This window comes from Peromyscus eremicus, chromosome 14, assembly GCF_949786415.1.
Source record: "Peromyscus eremicus chromosome 14, PerEre_H2_v1, whole genome shotgun sequence".
Classification (NCBI taxonomy): Eukaryota; Metazoa; Chordata; class Mammalia; order Rodentia; family Cricetidae; genus Peromyscus; species Peromyscus eremicus.
In genome coordinates this window covers 40,169,753-40,187,176 of record NC_081430.1, presented here as the reverse complement: position 1 = coordinate 40,187,176, position 17,424 = coordinate 40,169,753, and the positions used below count along the sequence as shown (strand labels likewise).

General features: G+C 41.0%; 1 protein-coding gene across 1 annotated transcript in view; it reads left to right on the top strand.

The window, feature by feature from the left end:
- The window catches only part of Cep128 (centrosomal protein 128), a 334,023-nt gene that overhangs the window by 2,006 nt on the left and 314,593 nt on the right, over positions 1-17,424 (top strand). The window contains exons 2-3 of the mRNA XM_059279885.1: positions 278-435; positions 15,732-15,872. The gene's annotated coding sequence lies outside the window, so the exon portion shown is untranslated. The remainder of the gene's footprint in view (positions 1-277; positions 436-15,731; positions 15,873-17,424) is intronic.

Below are 17,424 nucleotides of genomic sequence, written 5' to 3'. Positions count from 1 at the left end.
ATATACTTAGTACTTTTGGCTAGACTTGAGGTACGGTTCATCCCCTAGTGTGATCTAGCAAGTTCAATGATGATGACTAGGCCTGGGCAGGAAATGCCACTTATAAGGAATCTGCAGGCTGGGCATTTGGATATCATTTGGGCTTTTGGGTGACCATAGGAGTGTACTGTCTCTGTTCTGTGGTATTCTCTAATCTGTGCATAGGGAAGATGAGATAATTTTCATTAAAACATGTCAAGTTCTAGTTCTGTTTACTGCCTGTTTCATTGGTTTGTAGGTGTTTTGGGGGAAGTGTAGAGGCAACCCAAAAGAGCATCTACTTGACTAGACCTTTTGCCCGGAATCTCATGAAGAAATGATAGGAGGCAGGCATCCGTGCCTAAGAAGAGCACTGAGCTCAAAGGACAGCAACACAGAGTTCTGGGAGTGTACTTTGTACGTATGCTTGCTCTTTGAGTTTAGCGTCTGAGGAAATCTTTGACATTGTTGTATATTCAAAGTGGGAAAGGGTATGCCAACAGCAAGGATTTGGGGATGGCGGTTGAGGTCGGGGGGGGCGGGGGCAAGGAGCTCCTGTTTGATATCAGTATAAAATTAAAACTGAGTGGCTGTGCATGACACATTAAAAAAATTCAGATGAACAGATAAGTGGAGGTATGCTTTCACCTTTACCAAAAGTAACAGAGCAGCTGTCTACTAGGCAGATGTTTGGGAACCCTGTAGCCCAGATACTGCTTGAGGTTCTCTTTCCCAGGCATTGCGTTCAATGCTTATCCTTTTTCATGCTTATCCATGTTTCTCAGATCTGTGTCAGAGGCTCTTTTACTTTGAAATTTTTGAGCCCAAAGAGTGATCTTTATTTCCAGGTCTTTCGACTCCAGATTCCCAGTCCTGCCCCTGTATAAGGCCTCATGGCTGTTTGTAATTGTTCTCCAGTGGATTTGACTTACACTCAACAGTTTTGGATTGATCTCTTTAAATGTTTAAAGGATCTTACTTTTTTTTTTTAAAACACAATGAATAGTCTATTCAAGTAAATAGTTGTAATTTGTGATTTCCATGAATTGAGTATATTCAACACAAATTGTCATTGATTATCAAAGATTTAGTATTAAAGCTTAATTTTTGTAATGGATTCAAAATTCTGGAAGAAAAAATTGCCTTTCCTTGTATTTTGATGGTGAAAAGGCACTGGCACACAGAGGGATTCTGAGGCCTTGTGATAAATTTCCACTCAAGATTTCTGATGTCCAAAATTCTTAGAGTTAAAGAATTTTAGAGTTAGAAAGACAAAAGCCCAGTAGGTTAATGTATTCCAGAAATTCTCACCGGCACAAATTGACACATTTGGAACTTCTATAAATGATATTTTAGAGTGGATTCACTATTGTGCCTTTAATAATGTTAGGGGACACCTTAGACGGGTTTGAATATAGTCATACTCTTTAGAGTCTGTTTTCCTATGTAACAATGTACTGTTAAAAGACTATCATATACATAGTCTTACTTATAATAAGTCTACTGTCTTATTCTCCTTTGAGACAAGGTTTGGAGTACAGCTTAGGCTGGCCTGGAACTTAGGATCCCTGCCTCAGCCTCCTGAGAGCTTGGTTTTAGGTGTGTTCCAATCTCTTGGGCCTCTGTCTTACCTGGTTTAACTGCTATCTTTGTGGCCTAGTGATTAGATGCGTTTAATGTATTTCTCATCAAGGGATTTTATTGTTTCTTATTCTTAAATGAGATTCTCATACATACGTCCTACACATAAGTTGTGTATGCACACATGTGCACATGCACACACACCCTTTTGTTTTTTTTGAGATAATGATCATAGAAGCAGAATTTTTGAGTCAAAGCATGTATATTTACTTTCCTTGTTTTGCCGAGTTATTCTTTAGAAAAGCTATTCTTATTTTTATAGCTAATACATTTTTATATATTTACTGTTGTGTGCAAATGTTGGGACATGGTACATGTGTGTAGAAGTCAGAGGACAACTTTGGAGTTGATTTTCTTCTTCCATTGTGGGCTCCAGGGATCAAACTCAGGAGGTCAGACTTGCTTAGACAAGTGTTTTTATCTGTTGAGCCTTTATAATTAATACCTGTACACCGAATGCCCTTGTCAGACTTGAGGGTGAGAGCTTTGCTCATCTGTCCAAAACAGATAAACAAGGACACCATTTATTGTTTCAATTTGCAATTCTCCAGTGAGATGAACTATATTTATGCTTTTGTTAGGGACATTTATATTCTGTGAATTGCCTGTTTATGTGTCCTTTGCGACTTTTACTACTGGAGTGTTATTATTTTTGTGTGCTTTTTAAAGATCTAATTAATCCCCCAGTTCCCATATAGTGCAAATATTCTGAGTTTTTCCTTTGCTTCTGGTGTCTTATTATGATATTTAGGAATGACTTTAAGAGACTTAGTAAGCCTTTATCAATATTCATCTTTCTACAATTAATATAACCCTTAGCATAAATCTGTGTACTGCTAAATGACTGGAGGATTTTGGAGAAGGCAGCATTTGTGGTTACATGAATCCATTTAGCTGATGGATATTTAGAATGTGCTGTGTGCCCAGGGTTTGTCATGAAACAGGTGCTCCTGAGTGAGTGCTTGTGAATGAGTAAGCTCATGCATGAATGGGTGTGTGAATTAAAGCTGAGCTGGAGCTAGACTCTTTAGAATGAAGAGCAACATTGTGGAAGAAGTGGACTATGATTGTTACTTTAAAGGATGGTTAGTCAATTTTATAGATTGAGGAAAAAGGAAAAGCTTGATGGTGGTCAGGTGAAGGCTTTCAAATGCTCAAAATGGGTTTGTTTATGAGCAGCTATTGGAATATTGAAACTCTCTAGATGATGAAGTCAGGTGATGAAGAGACCATGGAATTTGGAGTTTAGAGCTTGATGGTACAGGTAATTGAAGGACTATAAGTAACTGCAAATGACCATTATAAAGTTCCAATGATTTCACAAATAACTGAGTATACTTAGGTTTGATCCAGTTACTAGTAAATTTTAGTATATGCTACATTGATTTGAACTGCTGCCTTGCTTACCATATAGTAGACATTAGTATTAATAGTATTTGTATTAATAGTATGCGGCTCAATCAATATTGTTTTAAGGCTCCAAATAATTAATTTAGACCCTCTGCTAATGAAATTTCTCTGCTTAATAATTGCTTAACTAGTACTTGCTCTGTAAAGCTCTGTAGTTTGAACTTTGTTTCTGGATTAATCAGACAGAATAATTAAAAAAAGTCTAGTTGCAAATTAATTTGATAATGGTCCAAAACTATGTTGAGTGCTGACCTTCAACTATATCTGAATCCATTTTGTGTTTCTTTAAGAGAATATTTGGTCAGTGATTTATAAAAGAAATAGATTTATGTGGTTCATAATTCCAGTTGTCACAGGGTCCTAACAGCATAGTCCTATGGTCTGTTACAAGTTCCTGAACCACTAATGTGTCACATCGTGGTAGGTAGTATGCATGAGTGGATCAGGGAAGGTCATGTCATGAGAGAGGGAGCAGGAGAACCAGCTGACAAAGCTTTTTAAGAATCTGCTTTTCAGGTGTGTAGTCTATGAGGTTGTGCAAGACCTAACCCCATGAGAGTTGGAGATTAACCTCCCCTTTGGGGGTGCCCTTCAGTGTTCATCCCCTAGTTCATATCATATAGAGCATTGTTTATCAACCTGTGGGTCCGGTCCCTTTGGGGGTCACATATCAGACATCCTGCATATCAGATATTTACATTATGATTCAGAACAGTAGCAAAATTACAGTTATGAAGTAGCAATGAAATAATTTTGTGGTTGGGGTGTCACTACAACCTGAAGAACTGTATTAAGGGATTGCAGCATTAGGAAGGTTGAGAGCCACTGATGTAGAGCTTCCACTGCCATTAGATTGCCAATCTTAAAGGTCACGCTTCCTGCAAACAAACTTTTGTGGGGCTAAAACACATATACAGCATAGCAAACCATGAGTAAAATGGTCTTTGTTGAAATTTAGAGGCTTTGTAAATAGACAGTAAATGGCCAGTTAGAACGGCCTAGGCTGGCTGGAGGCAATTATCTGTCAAGGGAGAACAGCAGAGGGCACTGGGCCCAGAGTTGGGGTGGGACAGAGAAGGGAGGCTTTCTAAAGGATGCTTCTTCAGAACTGACCAAGTAACAGGCGTCAAGGATGGATGGTTAGGAACACGGGCCTTTGAGAAAGTTCAGAGAGTGAAAAGAATGTTCTAGGTAGTAGGCTTGGCATAGGCATAGGCATGTTGGTGAGATGAGGGCACGGATTTGAGTAACTGAGGATAAGTTCCATTGTACAAATAGTCAAACTTTATGGAGATGTTTAATAAGTGTCTTTCTTCAGGGATGCAGCCCGAAGATTTCAGAGCTGTGAGAGGAAAGATTACCTCTGTCTGGAGACAGAAGAGTTCGTGAGATTGTACTTAGCTATGCCCAAAGCGATGAGTAGATTGAAATAAGCTGGGATAGTGGGCAGGAGGATTCTTCAGGGCATTAGTGAGGGCTGGGAGAAGGGTGGCTAGCTGAGGCCTTGAATTCCTGATTCACAAACCTTGACTCCGTCATGGAGGCAATGGAAAGGAGACATCAGCAAGATGTTTTGATGGCTTAGAGAAGTACAAGATTTAGACTCCAATGTTGTTATTGTAATTTTTAAAAACAAAGTTATTGTGGGCTGGTACTTACTCAAACTGCCCTCTCCCTTTACGGCATAAGTAAGGTTGTAATTATACCATCTTTGCAGGATTGCAATAGGAATCATGAGAAAATGCTAATGAAAATACTTTCTAAGCTCTAAAGCAGGGTGTGAATTAAAGGTAAATGGCACTGTGAGATGATTTCTTTTCTTGCATTTTTTTTTCATTAGGAAATCAAGTAGTTTCTGTTCCTTTTAAAATTAGGGAGAATTAAAGTATGCATTGTGATGTAAAGAAATAGCATGGTTTTTTTGTTTTTATTTTTTTTCAAAACCCTGACATTATTATACATTTATAATTGCTTTCCCCCCTTAAAACTTGGTAGGCTATTATGTGCTACATATAATTTGCTTGTGTGTGTGTGTGTGTGTGTGTGTGTGTGTGTGTGTGTAGCTGAAGTTTTTTTGGTCTTGCTTGGCCCATGGTCAGTATAAATCTCTCTCACCCACCAGTCCTGCAGCCGCTTGGACCCAAGCAAACACACAGAGACTTATATTATTTAAACTGTTTGGCCTAATGGCTCAGGCTTCTTGCTATCTAGATCTTACATCTGAAATTAACCCATTTTTATTAATCTATAAGTTGCCACATGGCTTGTGGCTTACCAGTACTTTTACATCTTCTCATGGCGGCGGCGGCGGCGGCGGCGGCGGCGGCATCTCTCTCCTCAGCCTTCCACTTCCCAAGCATTTTCCTCTCTCCTTGTCCTGCCTATACTTCCTGCCTGGCTACTGGCCAAACAGCACTTTATCAATCAATCATCCACAGCGTGTGTGTGTGTGTGTGTGTGTGTATTCTGATTTGAAAGCATCCTTTTTCCTTTTATCACTGGAAGGGTGTCACATATATCTACGGTCTGAAACCATCTCATTCTCTCAAGGAAAGTTGGATTGAGAGGAAAGTTTAGTAGATAACTCTTTCAGAATCAAATCACGTCAACAGTTACCCAACAGTTAGCCTTTGCTTTATAACCAACAGAACCTTGGATACATACAACAATAAACATTCAGTCCTCTACAGTGGGTTCCCTAAGCTGTCTACTTAGCATGGCTAGACTTTTTCAGTTGGCTGGGGGCAGCTGGCTGGTTTGTTGCTCTAGGCTGGAAGGCCTGGGATTTTTTTTTTTTGTGTGTGTGTTTGTGTGTGTGTGTGTGTGTTCGTGTGTGTCCTATGTCTTCCACTTTCTAGCCTGAGAAGAGTTTCAGGAAGTAAAGTGGAAAAGCTAGGAGAGATGAGGGTGAGCAAGGTCCAGGGAGCAATCCCATTTTTCTTTTGACCACTATGGTTAAAATCCTGCTGATGGCAAGGTAGGCAGCTGAGCCCACAGTCAGCAGTGAACTGCTTTTTAGGAACGAGGGAAAGAAATATATAAAGTGAAGATTTTGGGTGAAATTTAAAGGATTAGGCCCCCCTCCCCTTTAGTTTCTTCATGTTAATGCACAGTCTTTCTATGTAGCTTGCTTAAAGTCAAGTAAAACTGTTTCATTCCAGTTTTAAAGTCTGCAGGCGTGGCTACTTTAGATGTTTGCCAGAGTCTCAGTCTTAATGTTCTGTCTAGCACGGAGACAACCACTACCATGCTTTCCTTCTGGTCTGTGTGGGAACTAGCTCCCAGGCGTCTCTGCTGATTAATTCTTCACGCTGGGCCACTCATTTTCACCCGGCCTTTGGGCTCATAAGCTTGGTCCTTTTAGTTTTCATTTCAGTTCTTAGTAGGATTGCAGATTCCGCTAAGTGGAGCCCGTCAAGTGACGCATTGTGGGAGGCAGGTGTGGTGGAGATTGGGGCAAACAGGAAGATGTGAGTCTGCCTAGAGCGTGGTGTGCACATCCATGCTCCTGTGGATGATCAGTCTTCAGCATTGGCAGAGCTTTGGATTTCTTCCAGAAAACTGGAAATTGGAGTTTTCAAGTGAAGTAGAAGTTTTCAGATTCATGTTTTAAAATAACATAGTTATTTCAAGCAGACATCTGTCCATGGGGTTTGTTCTGTACTCCTCCAAATTACATTGCCTGAATTAAACAAAATGATGTCAGAAACTGAGGGGTCCGGTGGTCGTCTGTGCCAATCTCTTGTTCAACCAATCTGGGTCAGTATGGGCACATGATAGTTGCTGCCCGTACTCTCAGAGGGTTTAATTCGGGTCTGTCATTGTGGGAATGATTGTGCTATTTACCTGTTTTATCAGGTATAAATACGAGAGTATGATTTTGGGCTCAACACAAGTAACACACACACATTCATCTCAGGTTTGGCAGTAGCCATTGCCATTTCTCTGGAACTTTTCTGCTGTTTGGCAGATGGTTTCAGGGCATCATGGTGGCCTGGTGAACAGAGATGTTCAACTCACTGATTTCAGGAAGCAGGGGTGGAGCTGGCGCAGACAAAGTCCACAAGACCATTGTGTGAGTGACCTGTTTCCTCTAGCCAGGCTGTACCTCCTAAAGTGTCTAGAACCACCCACAGAAGCACTGCCAGCTGGGACCAGCCCTTCAATGTAGGAGACTTTTTAGGGACAGGGACACTTTATATTTGAACCACAGCTGGGTTGCCCTGGTATTTGCTTTGCAGAGTGACTGTTAGGGAATTCTTGGGGTCTGGAGAGATGGCTCAGGGGTTAGGAGTGCTGACTGCTCTTCAGAGCACCCACTGGTGGCTCCCAATTGTCTGTTAACTCCAGTTCCAGTAGGTCCTATGCCCTCTTCTGGCATCCATGAGCACTGCACACGTGGTACATAAATACAAGCAAAACGTCAGTACACATAAAACAAATACAAAAACCCAGGGAAAAGGAATTCTTTAAGATAGAAATAATGAATATGACAGATGCTGGTCTGGGGCAGGGAATAAGGGGGTCCACAAGATATGACCTCTGCCCTCTGGTTACAAATTTTGCCTTGCAGTGTTGACATACGGGCACATGTCATAGCTAGCTGTCCAATGAATGGTGATTCTTATCACACCTCTGGCACTCTGATTTGTATTCATGTGTTCTGATTATTAAACCCAGTGTTTCTCTGTTTTAGAATTCATTTTTAAAGGCTATTTCATGTTGACATTTAATTTTAAAGCCTACTCAACAAATTTTTCTCTTTGAGTTCTTAGGCAGGAACATAATTGTTTTTTTTTTTTTTTCCTTACCCTAGACTTGGCTATGCCAATTTACCTATGCCAATTTACCGGGTCGTCTGGTGCTATAATTTAAGTAGCTATAGAGTAAAGAGCATTCTTCGAGGGTGCGGCAAATATGCCACTGGAAGTCCTCAGGTGGTATTGCTCGAGACAGTGAGTGGCTTCCCTGTGTGACTCTAACCAGTAGGTGGTTCTTGTCCCCACCCCTCATTTTCTTAGTTTTGATTGAGACAGGGTTTTACTGTGTGGCCCAGGCTGGTCTTGAACTTGCAATGAAGTACTGGGATTATAGTCATGGGCCACCACGATCAGTTTTATGTCTTCTGTCTTGGGCCTGCCTTGTGTTTGTATACCAAATCTTTTCCAATCTGAGGCTTCTTTATCCCTTGAGCAAACATCCTTCCCAGGTAGTAATCCATCTCTTTTTTTCACATATCCAAAGAAGAATGAAGAGCGCACATATGACAGCCTCTATCCTTTCCTTCTCTGCAGGACCCGGTGGCCTCACTTTCATGTCTTTGCTGAGACTGTTTTTAATGTGCTCACTAACAGTCCCAAGGTGCTTTCCAATCCTCTTCCTACGTGGCTATCTGTTGAACTGGTGCATCACAGTTCACTTTTCCCTCTAAATAAGGGAGGTAGCTACCCCATAGTAAGTTCAATAGGGAGAGTTTAGCACTGAGGGTTGGCAAGCTGTGTTCCATACACCAAATCAACCCACTCCCAGGCCAAATCAAATTGGCCCATTCTTTTACATTGTCGTGTTCTTTTTATTTTATATATATTTTTTTATTTAATTTTTTTCTTTCCTTTTACATAATAACCCCTGTCCCCCCCCCCCCCCTTCCCTGTTCCTCCTAACCTATCCCCATCTCATCCCCATCCCCGCCTCATAGAGGGTAAGGCCTCCTTTGGGTAGTCAACACAGGCTGGCATACCAAGTTGGGGCCAGATCTAGCCCCTTCCCACTACATCAAGGCTGAGAAGGCATCACACCATAAGGAATGGACTCTAAAAAGTCAGTTTGCGTACCCGGGATAAATCCTGGTTCTGTTGCTAGGGGACCCACAAACATATCAAGTCACGCAACTTTCACCCACATTCAGAAGGTCTGGTTCAGTCCCATGCAGGTTTCCTGGAGTCCATGAGCTCCCACCAGCTTGGGTCAGCTGTCTCTGTGGTCTTTCCCATCATGATTCTGACACCCCCCCCCCCTTGCTCTTATAATCCCTCCTCCCTCTCTTCAACTGAACTCTAGGATCTTGGCCAAGTGCTTGGCTGTGGGTCTCTGCGTCTGCTTCCATCAGTCACTGGATGTAGGTTCTATGATGACAATTAGGGTAGACACCAATCTGAGTGCAGGGGAAGGGTTGTTAAAGCACCCTCTCCAACATTGCTATGAGTCTTAGCTGGGGACAATCTTGTGAGTTCCCGGGGTTTTCCCTAGCTGCAGATTTCTCCCCATCCCTGTAATGGTACACTCTGTCAAGATATCTCTTTCATTGCTCTCCCTCCCTGTCTGTCCCCCAACTTGGCCATCTTGAGCCCTCATGTTCCCACCTCCCATTCCCTCCCCTCTATTCCCCCTCCCAGTTTACCCAGGAGATCTTAACCCTTTCCCTTTCCTGGGGTGACCATGTGTCCCTCTTAGTGTCCCTCTCTTTACCTAGCTTCTCTGAGGTTGTGGACTGTAGCCTGGTTATCCTTTGCTTTGCGTCTAATATTCACTTATGAGTGAGTACATGCCGTGTTGGTCTTTCTGGGTCTGGGTTGCCTCACTCAGGGTGATTTTTTTCTAGTTCCATCCATTTGCCTACAAATTTCATGATGATGTTTTTGTTTTTACCGGTGCGTAGTACTCCATTGTGTGTATGTACCACAATTTCTTTATCCATTCTTCAGTTGAAGGGCATCTGGGTTGTTTCCAGATTCTAGCTATTACAAATAATGCAGCAATGAACATAGTTGAGCAAATGAAGGTTTTATTTGAGCTGAGACAGTAAAGTAATTGCAAACTTTATGAAAACTCTTTTTCACACTACTTTGAAAATTTGCTTTTTAGAATTTGCTTACTGGGTCTTTAAGTTTTCTCCTTAGCTCTTGTTTCTTCTGTTTCATTCACCAGTTCCTTCTCTTTCCCTTTTTTCAATGTTGAAGTCCTTCCGGGATTCCCTGCAGTTCTCTTTCTTTTCTTACCTTATTTTTTATTTTGTGGTCTCAGCTTCTTCCATACTAACGGCTCTCAAAGTTTCCCTCACAGCATGTTTCCAGGTGCCTATTAGGTAGCTTTTCTGTCACTTCTTTCCACCGTACATGATGATTATCCCTTCCTACCGGAAGAACTTAACAATATATTCTCCCTCCTACCAGAAGAACTTACAATATATTCTCCCTTCCTACCGGAAGAACTTAACAATATATTCTCCCTTTCTATTGGAAGAACTTACAATATATTCTCCCTCCTACCGGAAGAACTTACAATATATTCTCCCTCCTACCGGAAGAACTTACAATATATTCTCGTAGTCTCTTTTTCTTCAGTCATTTTTTTTCCTGTCTGTAGCATCCGTTATCCAGCCAACCAACAGAACCCAGAACTCACGTTGACTCTGTTTTGCTGCTTCATGTTTAGTTCCTCTTCTCTGTTGTTGCCTTAGCTGCTTGCCTAAGAGACTGTGGTAGCCTCTCTAGAAACTTCTCTGTGGATATGCTTGTTATCATGTCACACCTCAAGATTCTTTTCTCCTCCTTCCCAGTACTGGCATTTAAATGATTGCTTTTAATTTAGAATTCTTTTACATTAGAATTCTTTTAAAAAAGGATTTTAAAAAATTATTTAATTATGTGTATGTGTATGTGGGTATGTGCACATGAACACAGGGACCTGTGGAGGCCTGAGGCATCCTGTTCCATGGAGGTAGAGTTATAGGTAGTTGTGAGCTACTTGATGTATGTTCTGGGAACCACACTCAGGTCCTCTCCAAAGCAGTAAGTGCTTTTTAAGTATTGAGCCGTTTCTCCAGCCTCAGTATTAGAATTCTTTAAAAAAAAAATCATCCATCCACAACATGCAAATCCGATGACAGCAGAGCTGCTGTGGTACAGGGATGGGAGTTCTGTGGGTTTGAACCTCTCTAGTTTCTCTGAGACAGTTTGACTGCACCCCATTTTCTTGTATTAGCTGTGTGTCCAGCTTCTGCTCCATGTTGAGGGAAGGATTCTGACCTGACTCCTGGGATTTTTGTGCTCACCTCTCTTATGTGATATTCTTCCAGTCTTTCTCACCAAGGACTATGACCTACTTACTTTCTTCTTTTCTCTCTCTCTCTCTCTCTCTCTCTCTCTCTCTCTCTCTTTCTCTCTCTCTCTCTCTCTGTCTCTCTGTCTCTCTCTCTCTCTGTCTCTCTGTCTCTCTGTGTCTCTCTGTCTCTCTCTCTGTCTCTCTCTGTCTCTCTCTCTCTCTCTCTCTCTCTCTCTCTTGCAATGCTGGGGATTGAACCTAGGGCTTTGTACTTGTTAGGTAAGTACTCAACCACTGAGCCCCATCCCCAGCTCTCAGTGTTTTGAGACAGAGTCTTGCTACGTTGCTCAGATAGGCCTTGAACTTTGGCGCCTCCTGTCCTTGTCTCCTGGATTCTGTGATGACAGGTGTAGACTGCCGTTCTTGGGTTATCTTTCATTTGCAATGTAGTAACGATTCAGTAAAGGATGAATGAATGAACCTGGTTTGAGTACCTCTGGTGCAGAGGCTTATGGAGTCCCTTGTTTTCCTGCATACGTGGGAAGTGGCGGATGGGATGGACTGTTGATTTTGAGCTTGTGTAACTTTACTGGAAGGGTTTGAGGTGAAGGTACAGAAGAGCACTGATGTAAAGAAAAAAGGCACACCTAACTGACAGTTGTTTGTACATGGCAACCTTGGCTGACTTGGTGACTTTCTCACCTGCAGGGTGAGCTGCACCCCCAGGTTGTACGTCTGTCGAGACAGGGAGAAGTACATTATGAAAATTGAATTTGGTTGATGATTAAGTTTAAAACACATTTCCCTGTTTAATACCAATGTCATTACCTTGAACATCTTCTTTGAGGACAGTTGCCTTGGATAGGGACAGCTGAGGCACACGGAGGCTATAGAGGCAATCACCCACTTAACATGCACTACTCAGTCTTTGTGAAATATCACCCCTGATGCTGAGTGCTTATCTTTTATGGAACAGCTTGCAAATCCTAATTGTTTTAAACTGACTCTGAGGAAAAGAGATTTGAGAATCAATAAATCACAGCTCTCATACATACAAATGTGCCTCATTACAATGAAGACAATCTGATGGCTCTTTAGGTCAAATAACAAAAGGGGCGGACTTGAGTTTATGAAGGCTCGCTTCAATCTTCTTACTGCAAGGCTTGAATGCGGTCTTCTCTCTCTGGTCCCAGTGTCCAGGGCTGCATACGGACATTTGTTTAGATAGCATGAATTGACGAGGGTTCATTGCTTGCTCGGTGGTTGTATGTCTTCTTTATAAGGCTCATTAAGGCAGAAACAATGATATTTATATCTTTAAGTATCGATGTGTTGGGAGCAGCTAAATAAACTATTCTAAGAACTGTGCCAGCAGCTATTCAAACACAGCTTTCTCTACGCTTTTATAGACTCTTACCCAAGGTCACCCATCTCAGTCCTCTCTTGAGTCTTGGACATGCTCACGTCTAAAAAGCAAATACTAGCTTCTTGCCAGAGAGCAGTTTTGTTGCACAGGAAGGTGGTGGTAAGGTGCAGTAGAGTAATTCTGTTTTTCCTGAAGGAAATGCTTTTCTCACCCTCAGCCAGAATTTCGGTGACTCAGTTTCCTTAAGTTGTTCTTCACATTTGACCGTTCGTTTTTTTCTGCCATCGTGTGTCATGATAAAATTTCTTATAATGATGAAAATGGATTTTTCATTCAACTAAATTTTTTTTCCTTTGCATTTTAAAAACAACGACGAAAAGAAAATTTTCTCTGGGCCCACACAGATGTTTTTCTACTTGTCTTAGTGCTTCTTTGAGCATCAGATTACAATATTGGCTGTGTGTCACTCAGGAACCATTCTTAATTTGTCCTCCAAAGCGGCATTTGATCGCAATAAGCCATGTCTGTCCACATGCATGTTTTCACACAGTGCTTTGATATGTGTGTGCATTCCGGCATTTGGATTGTAAGCCAGTTTTTAAAATAACTGACCTTCCGCAAAACTACAAAGGACTATACAGCATGAAAAAGTTTCTTTTAGCTCACAAGTCAGGGTAAGTGGTTCTGGAGCTGGAGTGGAATGTAGAGGCAGCCCCTGTGAACTGGGCCTTTTGCTCATTTCTCGGTGAGAGCTAATGAAGTGGTCTGACCTGGGAAGGTTCCGGGAACTAGGAGGTGAGGTCAGGAAGTTGTCAAGCATGAAAAGGAAGCAAGTACCAAGGAAGAGAGAGCTCTGAGGATGAAGGATGTTGAATTTCTTTCCATGTTATCAGCTTCTTAGTCTGCTGTCTTTGAAGGTGGTCTTTATATTTCTTTTGAAGTATATATTTATATTTCCTTCTGATTATTTATTAACAAATTCATAATTGAGAATTCATAAAAGATAGGAGAATAGAAGTTTAGAAGAATAAAATTGGCAATAAACTTCTGAGAGTAAATATACTTTGAGAGAGTAATTTGTTCCCTTATTATCCTTCCCATTCCTGTGCTTCTAAATTTACATTCTGGTAATTTTGTGTACATACCCAGAAAACAGAACATTTATTACAAAACTGGAACTCATACTTTACCCTTGCTTTTCACTAATTTTTCTTTGGAACCAGAACCAATCTTCCTTCCTTCCTTCCTTCCTTCTTCCTCCTCCTCCTTTTCCTCCTCCTCTTTTTCTTATTTGTTTTGTCATTCCAAAGTGTCCCCCCACCCACCTCCCCAGTCCATGCCTTCTCTATTGTTTTTCTTTAGATACAGGCCGGCCTCCCATGCATACCAGACCATGGTGTATCAGGTTGCAGTGAGACTAGGCTAATTCTCTTGTGTTAAGGCTGAGTGAGGCAGTCCGGTAGGGGAGATGGGTCCCCAAAGCAGGTAACACAGTCAGAGATCCCCTGCTCTCACCCTTAGGAGTCTCACCAAAGACCGAGTTACTCAACTGTCACATATGTGCATAAGGCCTGGGTCAGTCCCATGAAGTCCCAGTCTCTGGTTGTCCGTTCAGTCTCTGTGAGCCTCTGTGAGCCTCTGTGAGGTCTGGGAGGCCAAGTTAGCTGGGAAACGGAATTTTTAATGGCTATTTACTGTCCCATTGTAGAGTCCCATTGTATAGTAACAGCTGTCCCACTGGATGTTCTGTGTTTGACCCATTCTCTTTTATTTTGAAATTCATGTCATTTTCATTTTCTCCTTAACATACCTTCACAGTAAATATTTGTACATGCAAATTTTCTGTTGAGTTTTGTTTAGGGGTCATTTCTGGATGTATAATTACTAGGTCAAAGGTGCAGACAGTTCTTGGCAGATAGCTCCCTGTTAGCAGCCAGACAGGCGCTATCAATTTGCACCTTCCCATTAGACAAGTTTAGGGGTGCCTTCTCCTGAGACCCAGCTATCCACAGACATTACTATGTATGGAAACAGCAGGACGGGAAGACATCCTCTTGGTTTAATTTAAAATTCTTAGACTATTTTGTTGAATTTTTTTTCTTGCATCTGTGTATTTGTTTTCTTTTGTGACCATTCTCAGTGTATTTGTCAACATAAAATGATTCCGACTCTCACACATTGGCTAGTTTCACTGAGGAGAAAAGTTTTTGGAGTAAATTGTCTTTAATGCCAGTGATCTTAAGATATAGCACACTTAAAAGCTATGTTTAAACTGTAGCATAAAATAATATATTGTTAATGATGAATACAGAACATGTAATTGCCATTGCTTTGTGCTTTTCTCTTTGGGGTCTAGAACTGTTTTCATGGCCACTATACATCCACCCTAGCTTTAAAGAAATGTTACTAAAATAAAATTACATCATTTCCCTCCATTCCCAATTCCCTTTCCTTCTTCCCTCTCCTCTCATGTCCTGCTCACCCACTCCCTCCCTCTCAAGTTCATGGTTTCGTCCTCTTTGCTATTGTTACACACACAGAGAGACATACAAAGACACACACAGGCACACACACACACACACACACACACACATACACACACACACACACACCCCAATAGCCTACTGAGTCCATTCAGTGTTGTTTGCATGTTCATGATTTCAGTGCCGACCACTTGGTATTGGATAACCGATTGGGGGCTCCTCCCTGGGGGAAGACTACTTTTCCTAGTCTCAGCATGCCTTGTAGGTTTTTGCCTGAGTTGGCACCCGTGAGATTTCCTTTGTCCGCGTTAGCATGTCTACTGTCTACCCTTGCTTTTGACATATGTGCACACCTCTTGCCAACTTCAGTGGCGAGGGTTTTCTTTGTTTTCCTCTTTCCCCATCAACTCCATGACTAGAGAATTTTTTTTTTTTTTTTTTGGCCCACGATAGATTATTGTCTTTTGGTAATATTGTATCGTTGGCACAAGGCTGTTTTCTGTATTATGACACTGGGAGTTAGGCTTCCACTCATGTTTGCTATGGGAGTCATTCTTAACCTTTTTTTATCGTTAGTAATAGTGGAAGGAAGTGCCAAGTTTTATCAGCAATGAAATGATCTATTTATATAATTCTGTTCTTCTTTTAGTTCACTATTTGTGAAGTTTAGGTAATAAAAAGTATGTAGAGGGTTGCCAAATGTTCATATGCTTTAGAAAAACCATGCAATTTCTCAGTACTTATCCTCTTAAATATTGATACCTCTGCAGGAGTTCCACCAGATGCAGGAGTCTGACCAGCTCTCATTGCTCAAAGTAATTGAAATTAATAGCAGAAGACTTAGAGTGCACCCGGGAAGCTCATGCCAAAAACTGATTCTATCTTATTGAAAGTATGTAATCCTAGCTGGGGTAAGTGATAGGACTTTTTCTTCTGTGTTATGTCATGGTAACAGGTAATTTAATGTTCTCTTAACTTCATCTAATTCTACTATGATTTTCTGTTATGAGTTAAGTTCACATATCCTGATCATTCAGTTGTTAATGTATGTTAGTCATGATGCAAAGTCATATAAAAGACTTTGAGAAACCTCTGCCAGTGTTAAAAGTATAAATGTACGGTGTAGAGTTTCCACATGAAGTCATGTTGTCTGTCTTCCTTGGAGGGTTGGGGCAGACATAATATAAGTGAGCGGAAGATGATTTGAGAGAGTCCTGAGATTTTATTTAAAATATAATCTTCTAAATGTTTTATTTTTAATGTTGCAAGCACATTCTGTTGTTATTTGTCATTACTGATAATTAGTTCTAGGGGTGTGTCTATGCAGCTTTACTATATTATTCTCTGTACTAAGTATTTTAACCATTTTCCCAAATAGTCCACTTTGGTGGACAGTCTCCTCCATTTCTTGCTGGACAGGCAGCAGAGAAAGAAGGAATACAGGAAGGGACCATACTAAAGGCATTCTCTGCTCACCCATTTCCTCCAACTACTTCTTCCCTCTTAGCCTTTACCACATCCCAACAATGTCATTATAAGATTATTAAGAAATTAATCCATTAACTATTAGGTCAGAAGTCTTCATAATCTTATTGTTTCTGGAAATAATGTCCCCGACACACCCAGAACTTCTCTAAAGCCCCAGGTGTTTATTAATATAATCAAATTTTCACTTAGAATTAACCATCCTGGATATCTGTGTATGAACTTCTTTTTTGTGTGTGGGGTGAGGGTGGGGCGGGGCCTTAAACAGTTGTGACCCAGGAAAGGCAAGGCCAAACAGTTACTTCAGTACTATTTCTTGTTTATGTTTTCTGTTGTGGGACGGAGCCCATCATGGGCACCTTTGTACTTATATCCAGGAGGCAAAGACCTGAGAAGCTGGTATAGGAGGAAGCTGAGGGGCATGGGTATGTGAGAGATGTATGGCATTTGCAGGGTGTTCAGTAGCTCTTTCTCAGCTTGTGTTATGGATTCTTTTTCTGAAGTGGCGAAGATAGACTGTAATTTAATTTTGAAAAAAATCTAAATTACTGGCAAAGGTCCTTTGTCTTCTCTAGAGATATGATTATGTACTTCAAGATGCAATAAAAAAAATAAAGGTCCAAAAGACCCAGAATATTCTGTCATGAAAGAAAAATTTGATCACACTGTACAAAATAAGCCAGGAAAAAAATGTCTGTATAGATTTAAGGACTATTACAGTGGTTTATATTAAAGACTGAGTTAACCCTCATTAAACAGAAGATGAAATTATTGGAATACTACTCAATAAGCTCTTGCATTTGATCAACTTAGTTTTCTCCGGTGCTGTTTTGTTCTAAAGGTAGTGGGTTTCTCTAACTTCTATTAATAATTTTCTGAAATGAGATTTTTCTTGCACAAATAATTTTTTGTATGAATCAAATAGACATAGTTGAGGTAAAGGTGGGAGAAAGGCATGTTTACAGAATTTCCCGTTGC